Below are 13,845 nucleotides of genomic sequence, written 5' to 3'. Positions count from 1 at the left end.
ACTTGCCCAGACCCCTAGAGAAGGTCTTGCTGAGCAGGCTCACCTGCCTAGACTCACAGGGGTGCCCCACCCTAGGGCGAAGAGACAAATTGAGCAGATTGATCACACTCTGAAACAGCAAATGTTGGATGGGGTCTCACTCTCTCGTGCTCATCTCCACTAATGCTGAAGTTCTCTACTTCCCAGCAAACCAGACTATCTCTTCCTCCCCCCTCTTCTCTCCTGACTACCTTCCTTACCCTGCTTCCACTCATATCCTTGGTGTCATCTTTGACCCATCTCACAACTTCTCGCTGTTCAACTCCAAATCTGCCAGTGCAGCCAGGCTCAACCTGCGCAATATCAGAAACATCCATCATCTTCCTTCTCAATACTGCTGAACAGCTAATCTCCTCCTTAGTCCTTTCTAGATCTGACTATTGTGCCAGTCTCCTCTATGGCCTTGCGAACAATGCTTTTTCACCTCTTCGTGGTCTGCACACTTTTCAACCTTTCTCACTTTACCTCTACCTCCTGTGCCTGTCGCCAGATTACTCTTTGTTCATAAATAGCCAGCCAAAGTATAAACATCTTCTCATCATCTTCAAAACTATCCATGGACTTACCCCACCTTACCTATCTGCTCATCTCACTCCTTACTCACCCCCTCGCTTGTTACGATCATCCTTGGTTCCTTGCCACTATTTGAGCCCCCTGCGCTCCCTCTTGTTCCCGCTCTCGCCTCGCTCTCCTACTTTGGAAAGCTCTTCTATGCACTACTTCAACTCTACCACTATTTAAATCCAACCTCATATCCCTCCCAACCTTTCAGAAGAAGGCTTTCCTAGCACTCTACTTTGCTCCATCACCTTGCTTACCTCTCTTCCTAACCTCACAGACAACTATACCCCACTTTTCGTCACCCCTCCATCCTTAATTTAGCACTTGCTCCAACATCCTGTTCCTATGTTATTCTGGCCTATCGACACCTGTGGTTTATGTTTCCACCTTCCCCTGCAACATCCGGTCTTCAAGTCACATACTCCCACTGCATTGTCGGGGACTCATGTCCTCTGCTCTGTTATAAATGTTACATTTTGTAAGCATTTTTATGCCAGAAATGCAGCTTGACTGTGATTTCAATAAATAAAACAAACAGCTCAAGAGCCATTACAGATAGGCACAATTAGGTCCCAGCTGATATTTAAAGAAAATGGTCAAAGTCGGTATAGGACATGCATGGAAATAGCACATCTAGTTGGACGAATTGGTTTACATCTCAGTAAAATGTCAGGAAACATGTTTGACAACCTACATTGAGGAACCAAGAGTTGGGTGAGTCTTTTTCAATTGCTCAGGTTTTCTGTGGGCTCAACATATCAGATGAATTTGCATTTCTGCTGATATTGAAGGATTTAGTATTGTTTTGCAAAAGACTTTTGAGGAAAATACTTTTTGGGATTTGGGTGCCATAGGAATGTATAGAGACTTGGTCAAGCGGAAGAATATTGTGACAAGTAAGGTGATCATGGATATAGAATATGCAATATATGGTGCACTCCTGGCCTCTCTGCCAGGGGATACTTTGATGGAATTATTTTTAGTCAATTTGGGGAATCAAAGAGAGAGCCTCATTTTATTTGATGCATCTTATAGTTTCCAATTGATTTTTGTAAAGCTGAGATACAGAAGCATAATGCCTACATTTACTGCAGTACCTGTTTTGCAAAAATAGCTTCGATATTTGTGAGGGCAATTGTCTAATTGACACAATATTGAAAGCCAGATCTGGAAGCGTCATTAGATGAAGAGATTGTTTTGAGTTATGATTATGGCAAAAGACTCTAATACCATCTTTCACTATCAGGAAATTCCGGAGACTTTTCATAGACCAGTGAAGAAGATATTGCCCTCCCAAAAAAAGATTATGATTCCATTATTGTTAGCTTATTATTGGCTGCTGGATATTAGTTCATCTGGGATGTTATTGAGTAAGGGTGTCAAATTTGAGATTTAAAATACTTTTTTGCTTGCCTTTGAATTTTTACAATGGTTTGTTCTGGTTTAACGCTGACATTTTCTTGCATTTAATATTTGTCTAATGTAAAATAAGAAAATCCCACCTCAAATCCACAGTGGCACAATCTAACATTGTATCTGGTTTTTAATAAATTGATTGAAAGAAGAACAACATGGAACAGATTTTCCAGGAAATATGCACATGTACATCTACTGGATAGCATGAAACTTAGGTTTCTGTTTATAAGTATTTCTTTAGTAAATCATATCATGGGTGCAAGTGTGATCACGGGTTAGGGCGTTGACACTGATCCACAGAAAAATCACATCTGCCAATTTTACTCTAACTGTTGCAAACCAATTTGTCTGTGATGAGGAGAAAATGGTAGGCTGGTGCGGTCTACCCCACTGAAACCAAAATTTGAAAATCGAGCATTGTATTTGACAGTAATGTGGAATGGAGTGTGTATGTGATACAGAAGGCTCAAGTTTTATTACCTAATTTTACTTTGGGCACACATAATTTAACTTTTTCTAGGCATTAGTTAGGAAATGAAAGAAATCGAATGTTAATGCCCAATGCCAAAAAAACATCTAAATAGCTCACATTAATACATTTCCAGACAGCAGTGATGAAATAGATAGGGGAACCATCTCTGCACAAGGTGAAAGCATGGGCGCGTCCCCTGACTTAAGGCACGTAGCAGGAATTTGCTAGCGAACAGACGGAAGTCTTTCCCAGGCTCTCGAAGACAATGTAAAGGAAACAGGGAAGACAATTCAGAAATCACTGCGCATGCAACAGGATGTGCAAGGGAACATGTGGAGAGACAGGTTCCCCTGAGATCACCACACTCATGCCATATCCTAAAGAGATAAAAACAGCTCAGAAAGGTAAATGGAGTACTAGGGCAGTGGGGATAAAAGGATTGATTAGCGTCAGACCCTGAACTGCTATAATGAACTTTGAGGACAGAAAAACAATCTTCTATTGTGGGTGGCCTGCCACCCCCTCAACCTCATGTTATCTTGGTAGTGGTGTGTAGTCTTGTTGAACTCAGGAAGTGGCAAGGCAGAATCACTGGGCAGGCAGAAGTTGATCAGCGACATGGATGGAGGGAAAATGACAAGTCCAGGTTGGAGCATGGAGAGCCTAGATATCACATGTATGGTGAAGGAGTGCTACATCCAAACTCATGTGTTTTGATGAATAGTTAACAGAGAGCCTGGGGTAACTGTGCAGGTTACTCTGCGTGAGTGTTTTGATGAATAGTTAACGGATAGCCTGGGGTAACTGTGGAGGTTACTCTGCGTGAGGAATTGCACTGGAAAATGTAGGAAAAGGGCAAGAGAATTATCTTGCTTACTGGAGATCCCACAACATGCTATCCAGTAGTTGGGAGGGATAGGTAGTGTAGTTTGTTTTCTTGAAGTAGATTTTTGACCATGCTTTGCAATGTGCTGAAAGCTTTGAGGGGTCAGTAATGTGAGACTCACAACTGGGTTTACATTTCTCATGGTTTGACATTTTATTTTAAAGAAAAGTTTGAAATACATCCTAACTAAACCTAGTCTACCAGAGGATTCCCTACCTAGTCTAGGATCTAAGGGAGAACCTCCTAGCATACACAAAACTAACCCTCACACTAAACAGAAAAATTCTAAATAACATATAAACAACAAATAAAAGGTTACTGTTAGGAAAGATTTCATAATTGCAGGTAATTTTCCTTCCATGTGGCAACCCCCAAACTTTTTGCTGTTGTTTTACACCCTGATCTAGACTTTGCCAGAGAAGCGCAGACTTCCGCCGCACTCCTCTGGGTTTTCGCTCCATTCTTACGGGGAAACTGACATGCCCTTAAGACAGTCGGTACCGGGAGACTTTGTTTCCCTTAGTCCTTTCCTCATGTTGCAGCTTTTGAGCTGCATGAAACAAGAGTGCACCGTAACTTACATTACCGCGCTCTTGGGTCTCTAGTCATTCCAATGGCCCTAGAAACTCTCGCTGGACTTATCATGAAATGTGCAAGTGTGTCACGGACGGGACTGGTGGCAGCTATCGTTTCTTTGTGGTTTGAACCCCTTTTTGCCATGTTAACCGCTCTTCCCGCGTTTGGCCCAAATGGGTGGCCTGGCCTCCAAAATGGCCATGCTGCAAGGTTCTTTGTCCTGTCCGCTGACCGTCTTGCCCCTTCACCTTCCCCCAGGTCGAGCCGACCCGGGGCAGTCCTTATTTGGTCATGCACTTTCCCGCGAAACACAACGCTTTTGCGGGCTTCTGCATGCCTTGTGTGTGCCTCCAGGATGTGGGCTGGGATGTCTGTTCCCAATACACATCCTGGGTGCCAAAGAGTCTAGAGTGTCTTGAATGCCTGGGACCACCGTGGTCCGTGATAGGTCCACGTATGGTGTGAGTGTTTTGTGAGCAGATCTCCCATTGGGTTCTCTCTGTTTTGGCGCGAAGGGAACTCTGGATAAGAGGAGGCTGGAAACACCACTACCATGTCGATCTCCTGAGTTCTCACGAACGAAGGATAAGCAGCCAAGTATCCTGCAACTAAGAAGCTGAGTCGAGGAATCGCTGGTGACCCGCTGAAGGTTTGGCACCCTGCACTGCTGTCGTCCTGCGAGACCACTCTGCCTCTGATCGAACGAGAAGGCCTGTACTGGCGCTTCGACCCTTTAGAATAGTGGGAACAACTATTCTCGGCATCTTCACAAAATCCTGTACGTAAGCCTTCGGAAGCGTCCCTGGGCCATCCAGTGGACTGACCAACCTACACAGGAACCTTGCTCCGTCACTGCCGTCTGGCTTACTGCTAATCCTGTGTCCTCGGCACTCTCACACGATTTGTACACTTGGCATCCCCAGGTCTGAAGTGAGACGTGTGCTTTGGGACCGGAATACATGCGGTTGCCGAGTTGCCCTGCTGTGGTAACAAACCTGTGCGTGTTCGCTGCATTTGGGACACCCTCGACCCTGACTCCTGCTGTCGCGGAATCTACACAGCGTCGAGACATCCTGCTGATCGCATCTGAACCTGCCAGTACCGAAACGGAACCGGAGAAACCTGGGTCTGCCTGCATCGGGGACCGGTGAGTAGTCAATACCCTAACCGGTAGCCCTCCCGCAGGAGCCTGTGGCTTTCCATCGCTGTCGTAAACAGCAACCCTTTTCCACACTTGTGCCCTGCTTCTGCCCACAAGTGGAGGCCACGCTTGAGTAGCAGGGAACTGTTCATCATCGTTTTGTTCACCTCTCTGAACTGCCTGATCTCCCTGAAGAGACTCTCCTTTGCCCGTTGGCACCCGCGTGTGCAGGTACTTTTGAGCACAAGGCTCGACTCTTCGTAGGGCTCGGACTTCCTTCTAGATAGGTGGCCTTTGATGTTGAACTGGGTCTATCGATTACTTGCACTGCCTGTTTTCCTCCCCATCTAGGTGGTCTGCATATTTCGTGCTTCTAACTCTTTAGACCCTTGGCCTTGTATATATATTGTATTGCTTGTGATGTGTTGGTTTATTGGAGTTTTGCCGTGATTCTTTACTATGGTCGATGTTACAAAGGCCTTTTAATAAATGTGTCTATATTTTTGATATAACACGTGTCTGGAGTAATTTGTAAGCGTCCTTGCTTTGTGTGCTCATTGCGGGCTTTCAGTCATCCTCACCCCTCTTGAGACCTAGTCTTGACGGCCGCCATCGCTACCCTGATTGGTCTGGCTTGTCCAGAGGTTACCCTGTTCCAAGAAACTAGGCTGGCCTTCTGAACCTCTGCCCCTCCAGGTCAGAGTTCAGAAATCCATCATAACAGTTACCAAATAATCAGTGTCTTGGATGACTTCTACTTGTCCTGGGCAGGTCCCTCCCCCCTCCCCAAGAAACATCCCAAAGTCACTTTTCTCCCAAGGAAAAGAAAGACTTGAACAGTTCCAAATAACACCGGGGTACTACAACCCCAGCATCCAGGAAGTCAGGTGCTGGTACTTTTCTAAGTCCCCATTCCCATTGAGTCCCATAGGATAATAAAGGTGCCGGTGGTTCCGTGAAACTCTGCGGGAGGGTGCCGTTCCGCCCGCCAGGTCTGACCATGGTGGGTGGGATGGCACCCACCCGCAGAGTCGTACTGTGCCGGTCCAGAATTACGAGTCCCGCATGCTCGTCGAAACAGGAAGATCATTAAGAGCTTGATCTGATATGAACTGACAGCTAAGGAAACAGGACATTGACGCCAGAAAGAAAAATTATTGGAGTTATATTTGGTGACAAATTTGTTAGTGCCTACAAGCCCTAACTATGGACTTATGTCCAAAGTGCATTGGCAACACACTTTAAAACAAATTGAAGTTTGTTTACTTTTTGAAACCTAAACAATTCAAGATACATAATCAACTCCGGAGGGAGAGCTAAGAGTGAGCACACTCAGGAATAGATTTAGGTCTGTTTCTTCTTTTGGATCTGTATGTAGTAACCTTGTGCCAAGGCAACAGGGTGTGCGTCCCACTAATAATTTAGATTTTCTACTTGAATTTATTTTTTGTATATAACCAAGAAGCAGCTGTGCCCACCCTATCATTTTCTTTTGGCTTTTGGAAGAGAACCGTCTGCCGCACCAAGGATAGAAGAAGCCGTACTCTGTACGCGTGTAAATTAAGGAAAGAAAACTTGAAAGCAGATAGAAGAGACAAAGCTACCGCCCTAAGGTGGGGATGAGCAGGTAACCGAAAAGAAAGAAAACTGCGAGAAGCGGAAAGAGCCTAAGATCGGGCGAGTTAAACACAAGAACAAAGCGGAAGACACAAAGGACAGACCATTTAAGAAGGGATGCTAAGAACAGGCAAAAAACTACGGAGTGAAAGGCAGAAGCGAGAAGGCTGGAACTCCAAAACAGAGGGCAAGTAGGCAAATTCCACAAAAGACTGATACAACGCAGGGAATGTTTGTCTCCGCCCACCTATATAACCAGGTGGCCATCTTGGTGGAAGACTAGACCGTTAAGGAGGACTAAGCCTTGAAGTGATATTACTGATAATTCCACCGTTGCCACAACCTCTATGACCGGTGCATGACAGAATGCCCCCTCTTATACGGTCTTCCCCCAGGTTTACCTGGGTACAGTCTGTGAAAATGCTGCAAGAGTCTGGGTGCCTGTATATGGGATCTAGGTTCCCAGGTTCGCTCTGCAACCGGGTACCCCTTCCAATGCACCAGATATTGCAGAACTCCCCTCTGTATCTGGAATCAACCAACCTCACTACCTCGTATTCTTCAGGTTCAGGAGGGACCGATGTTGGAAGTCCTTTATGGTTCCTCTTGAAAGGGTCCTTGATATAGGCCTTGAGAAGAGAGAAATGGAAAACCGGGTGTACTCTTTTCAGTGTGGGTGGTAACTGGAGTTTGAAGGCCACTGGGTCCATTCTGGACAAGAGAATATGATGATATATTTGTTCACCTGACAGAGCCTCTTTCCCCTCCACACCTATTTGAATTAATTATTAATTGAATAATTGTTGTACTTATCCGCGTGACCCTTTGCTTCGCTTTTCTACATATATTACTCCCCTTGTCCACGGTTCAGGGGATACACATGGTTTTGTTCTTCAATATCTGGAATGGACCAATGTATCTCGGGGCAAATTTGCCCAGATGGGTCCATCGTGGCAAACATCTGGTTGATACCAGGCTTTCATTCAGGATTCGGTCTTCGTTTCAGATCAGCATATTTCTTGTACCCTTTGTGGCTCTCCTCCAGAGATTTTAAGGCATCCTTGTGTACTTGACTGAGCTCAGAAAGAAGACTGTCCACTGTAGGGGATCTAGACATAGAGTATCCTGCCCAAGGTAGATGTTGGGGAGTGTACCCATAGGTGCACTTGAAAGGACTCATGTTGATGGCAGTGTGAAACGTATTATTGTAAGCGAATTCAGCCATGGGGATGAAATTCACCCAGTCATCTTGCTCCCGGTTACAGAAACAACTGAGGTATTGCTCGAGGTTGGCATTCAAACGTTCCGTCTGGCCATTAGACTGCGGGTGGTACCCAGATGACAAGGCTCGTTGTATTCCTAGCTGTTCACAAAGAGATGACCAGAACATGGAAGTGAACTGGGTACCACGGTCACTTACGATGGTCTGGGGCATACCATGTAGTTGCACAATGTCCCTGAGGAACACAGCTGCAGTCTCAGAGACAGAAGGCACTCCTGGCAGGGCCGAAAAGTGTGCCATCTTACTGTAGGAGTCTACAGTTACAAGGATAGCAGTCATGCCTTTGGATAAGGGTAATTCCACAACAAAGTTCATCGATGTGTGTCCCCAGGGTCTGGCTGGAAGGGAATCTTGTTGAAGGAGTCGTAGAGGTTTGCATCTTGATACTTTGTTGGAAGCACAAACCGGGCAAGAGAACATGTGAGTGTAGGCCACCAGAGGTGTCTAGATACCAACTCTGTAGTAGCCTTCTTCCCCTTATGTCCGGTCAATGGAAGATCATGACTCCATCCTAAAGCCTTATTTTGAAGGGCTTCGGTGGGTAGGTAGAGGGCTTGTCTGTGAAACAGAAGACCTTCCTTCTTACTTAGCTGGAATCATTGACAATCTGATGCCCGACTGTTCCTGGTCTCTGCTTGGACCTCTTGCAGAAAGGGGTTGATCATGGACAGGAAGATCTTATCCTGCAACAATCTCAAGATATCCGTCTGTGTCTTCTCCCAGGCTGCGTGACAAGGCATCAGCGACGATGTTGAGGGACCCAGGAATGTAAGTAATGGTGAAGTCAAAATGGGAAAAGAAGTAAGCCTATCGGGCATGCCTGGAGTTGGTACACTCCTGCTTCAGCACTTTCAGGTTTCTATGGTCTGTACGCACTAGGAACTGGGGCGCCGCTCCCTGGAGTAGGTGCCTCCACTCTTCACACGCCTGTCTGATAGTTAACAGTTCTTTTTCCAGTACAGAATAATTCCTCTCACTAGAGGGAAGAGTCCTGGAGTAGTAAGCTACAGGGTGCTCCACATCATCTTGTGTCTTTTGCAAGAGAACTGCTCCTATTGCCCCCCCCCGTGAAGTGTCTGCTTCGAAAATGAAAGGTAGTGATTGATCAGGTTGGACCAAAATAGGAGCTGAGGTGAACAATGCCTTAAGTTTCAGGAAGGCAGTCTGAGCGTCTGCATTCCATACAAATGGCACTCCCTCTTCAGCAGGGAGGTGATGGGGGAACACCATGTTGGAGAAATCATGGATGCACCGGCTGTAAAAATGTGCCAGCCCCAAAAACCTTTGCACCTCCTTGACTGTAGTGGGTTCAGACCAGCGTAGAATGGCCTCCACCTTGTCGGGATCCATCTTCACCCGCTCTGAAGATAGTATGAACCCTAAATAGGAGACTTCACATGCCTCGAAAACACACTTTTCCGGCTTGATGTAAAGTTGGTTGTCTTTTAGTCACTGGAGTACATCGCTGACATGGCGACGATGTTCCTTGATGGTGGGAGAAAAGACCAAGATATCGTCTAAATAGACGACTACCGGGAGGAATAGGAGGTCTGAAAAGAGTTTGTCTACGAACCTTTGGAACACTGCTGGGGCGTTGACTAGGCCAAAAAGCATGACTCTGTACTCAAATAGCCCCAGCAGAGTCCTAAAGGCTGTCTTACACTCATCCCCCTTCTTGATGCTTAACAAATGATATGCCCCCTGAGGTCCAGATTGGTAAAGACTCAGGAACCCTGAACCGCCTCAAGTATATCTCTTATGAGGGGCATAGGGTACCGATCCCGTATTGTGATCTGATTAAGTCCCCTGTAATCTATACAAGGGCACAATTCTGATGTACCCTTCTTGGATATAAAAGAGAGAGAGGCTCCTCCAGAGGACTTGGATTCCTGTATCAGGCCGTTCTGTAAACTGGAATTGAGGTATTCTCTCAGAACTCTTTTCTCGGGTAGGGACAGAGGTACATCCTACCAAACAGCACAGGTTCATCAGATTTGAGTTCAATGCTGCAATCCTCTGGTCGATGAGGAGGAAGAAGCTTAGGTATCTTGTCCTCAAATACCTCCAAAAAGGCTTGATAAGCAATAGGTACCAACGATACTGTAGGGTTAAGTAATGCAACGGAATTGCCGAACTGTGCTTCAGCTTCAGGGACTTCGAAACAGTGTTGGCAGCAATAGTCGGAGGCAAACCGCAAACAGTTGGTCTTCCAATCAATCTGGTGGTTGTGAAAACGCAGCCACGGTATTCCCAGAATAACCGGGAAGTGGGCCGCTCTGATTACATCAAAGACTAGGGTTTCAGTATGTTCACCCATAGTGACCTGGACAGGGGAGGTCTACATGCATATGGGCCCAGAAGATAGAGGTTTGCCATCCACACCCTCGACAGGGATAGATCGAGACTTCTGCTGTAGCTGGATATGGTTCTCTTTGGCCCAGGTGACATCCACGAAGTTTCCAGCAGCTGCGCAATCCAGCATTGCCAATACTTTTAAGGGAGGACCGGACGGGATTGAAAAGGTGATCTGGAAAACCATCAATTGGCAGTCTTCTTTGGTAACTGGTTGGGCATCTTTGCAGGGCTCTTTGCTGCACACCCCGTTGGCTTCCCTGCCTAGGAACGTGGTTGGGTGTTTCCCTGGTGTCTAGCTGGCACTTCAGGACAGTTGCGCAACAGGTGTTTTAAGGACCCACAGTACATGCAAAGACCCATATCTCTGCATCTCTTCCGTTCTTCCTGTGTCAGAGGTCCCCGGGCTGCACCTATCTGAATGGGTTCTTCTTGAGCTACCTTCTCTTTGAGTACAGAAGGTAGGTTAGGTAGAGGAGGGTAACTCCTGCCTCTTCTCCTCTCATGACGTCTCTCGGTCAGCTGGTGCTCGATTTGCAGAGCAATGTGGCGAGCTCCTGGAGCGTGTTAGGTCGTGCCACCCTAGCCAGCTCATCCTTAATCTCCTTGTGGAGGCCCCTACAGAATAGAGTCTGTTGGGCGGAGTCGGGCCAGCCGGAGTCAACAGATAGCCTTTGGAAATGAGATACATAAGACTGTACGTCCTGTGAGCCCTGGCGGATATCCAACATACATTGTAAGAAGAGAACTGAACCTCTGGTCTATCAAAACGGGACCTGAAGTTCTGCACAGACTGGTCGAAATTATTCACAGACGGGTCCGAATTAGTGACTAAAGGAGTTGCCCAAGCTAGGGCATTTCCGATTAGATTAGAGATCACAAACCCCACTCTGGCTCTGCCAGTCTCAAATGTTCTAGGTCTGAACGAAAAATACACAGAACAGGCGTCTGAGAACTCCTTTAATTGTTTGGGGTTAGCATCATACTTGCCAAAAGGAAACGTAGTGTGAGGGAAATCGCCTCTGTTGTCATCTCTGGCTACTACTTGCTGGTGTAGAGCTACGTTTTAAGCACAGCGATTCTGAACTTCAGCATTCAATCCTTGTATGGCATTACAGAGTTCCTGGTATTGCTCCAATGAGGCCATGGTTACAGTTGGGCATTGTATTCTGTCAAGCCCTGGGGATCCCTCCCGGATTTCCTCCTCACCTGTTTCTTCAAAGGAGCTATCCCTGGCTTCGGAGTCATTCTGCTTGCGTGGCCTTCAACCTTCTTTGAACTTTTTTTCCTTCTTCTGATGAAGGTAGGTGCAAGCTCCCTCGGAGGCCACCATGACCAGATGTGAATCACTGGACCAGGGGATCTCCGGGGCGCAAACCCCCAATGCAGGGAAAAAGCGTTGAAGGCACAAAAACCCTGTATGGCAAATAGTCTGGTTCTTCTTGAGAAATAGGTCTCTGGATGAAAGCCCAAAGGTGTTGGTCTCCAAGAGAGACAAATTACTGTTGCATAGCAGTCTTTTTCCCAGAAGTATAGTTCATCCGATAGATGCAAGGAAGGTAAAAGTCTCTGGAGAGGGTGGATACTATTCAATAAAAAAAAAAGTACTCCCAAATGAAATCCAGGTGAAAAGACCCTAAACAGCCTCACAGAAAATGTAAGGCCTATTGCAGGAGTGCGCAAGGAGCGCAAAGGCAAGACATATTGAACACTTCAGAGCAAACCGAAAGGAAAGGGTGAAAGGAGAGGTGCGCGAGGTGCACGAAGGTAAGACACCGCAAGCGGTCCAAAGCGAACCGAAAAGGAGATGATAGTAGAGGTGCGCAAGGTACGCAAAGGTAAGGCACATCGATCAGTTCAGAGAAAACCGAAAAGAAAGGGTGAAGCCGTACAGAGTGCAGTGAAGAGGGTGACGGCTTTCAGAAGAGAGCCGTCTGCTGCACCAAGGATAGAAGAAGCCGTACTGTGCACGTGTGTAAATTAAGGAAAGAAAACTTGAAAGCAGATAGAAGAGATTAAGCTACCGCCCGAAGGTGGGAGTGAGCAGATAACCAAAAAGAAAGAAAACCGCGAGAAGCGGAAAGAGCCCAAGATCGAGCGAGTGAAACACAAGAACAAAGCGGGAGACACGAAGGACAGACCGTCTAAGAAGGGACGGTAAAAACAGGCAAAAAACTATAGAGTGCAAAGGCAGAAGCGAGAAGGCTGGAACTCCAAGACAGAGGACAAGCAGGCGAATTCCCCAAAAGACGGATACAACGCAGGGAATGTTTGTCTCCGTCCACCTATATAACCAGGCTGCCATCTTGGTGGAAGACTAAGCCTTGAAGTGATATTACTGATATTTCCACCATTGCCACAACCTCCAGGACTGGTGCATGACAGTTGGTGTGTGAGAGGGGTAGAGAAAATGGCAGCCGTAGACTGCGGGGGTTGGACCGCCATTTTGTTAACGCCTGATAGGAACTGCATCACAGGTGTCAGTGAGGCCGTGGTCAGGGGACATATGTGACAAGAAACCTCGGCGGAGCCGGTGCTAGCAGATCTAGAGTGTTTCTGCGACCCCTTAGAGACTGCTGATAAATTAGCCCCCAGTGAGGGAACCTCGGCGGACCCAGTACCTGAAGACTTAAGGAGTTTAACCGGCTTCTTTGCCCCCTCAGCAGGATCGGGAGTGTGGGAAGGTTTAGAGTCACTCCTTGAAGCCAGTGCCCTCGAAGGGGGCCCCTCAATCTTGCTGGTCTTAGATATAGCCCCAAGATGGGGAACCTGTGGGGGTAACTCCGGTATGTTTAGTCACTGTAACAGGAACCTCGAGACATGTCTCGGTGCACTTAGCATGAGACAGTATCCAAAAAAGCTACCCTATTTGTTGCACTTTTAGCTGGAGACAGAACTTGACACAAAGAATGATAATACAATCTTTCTGAACATATGTAAGGAATGGAAATGGTCAGTCAAATAATACACTATTAAATGTATTCACATAAGCATTTATAAAAAGACAAAAAACCTCTTAGTTATACACTAATATAACTCAGAAGAATAAATAAAAAATGTAAACAACACAAACCCTATTGTTCCTTACACAATTTTGTGTTTACTGTTCCCAAACACTTTTCTTTCAACAAGCAATGGTGATGTTAGTAACCAATGGGTGACTTTTCATAATTTCACTTTTAACAGAAAGGCACCCATAAACAGTTATTTGAGGACTCCAGACAGAGAGAGTGGGGATCCGCTCTCTCGAACCGACGTTCGCACGAAGAACAAGACACGAATCCCAGATGCTCCAGCATAGACGAAAGAAGGAAGACCGTGGAACCGGAGCAGGAAAATGAAGGACAAGGGAACAAAAAGAAAAATATTCCCCAAGATGCAAGTGCGTCCAACCCTGACCGTGCAGAGAAAAAGACTGGAGGGTGATGCGTGGGGCGGAGCTCACGAAGGCAGGACTATGGTCACGTGTGGTGGCCCCACGTAAAAATAAAAGAAGGACAAAA

This window comes from Ambystoma mexicanum, chromosome 2p (assembly GCF_040938575.1).
Source record: "Ambystoma mexicanum isolate Mex_15411 chromosome 2p, UKY_AmexF1_1, whole genome shotgun sequence".
Lineage (NCBI taxonomy): Eukaryota > Metazoa > Chordata > Amphibia > Caudata > Ambystomatidae > Ambystoma > Ambystoma mexicanum.
This window is presented reverse-complemented; position numbering follows the sequence as displayed.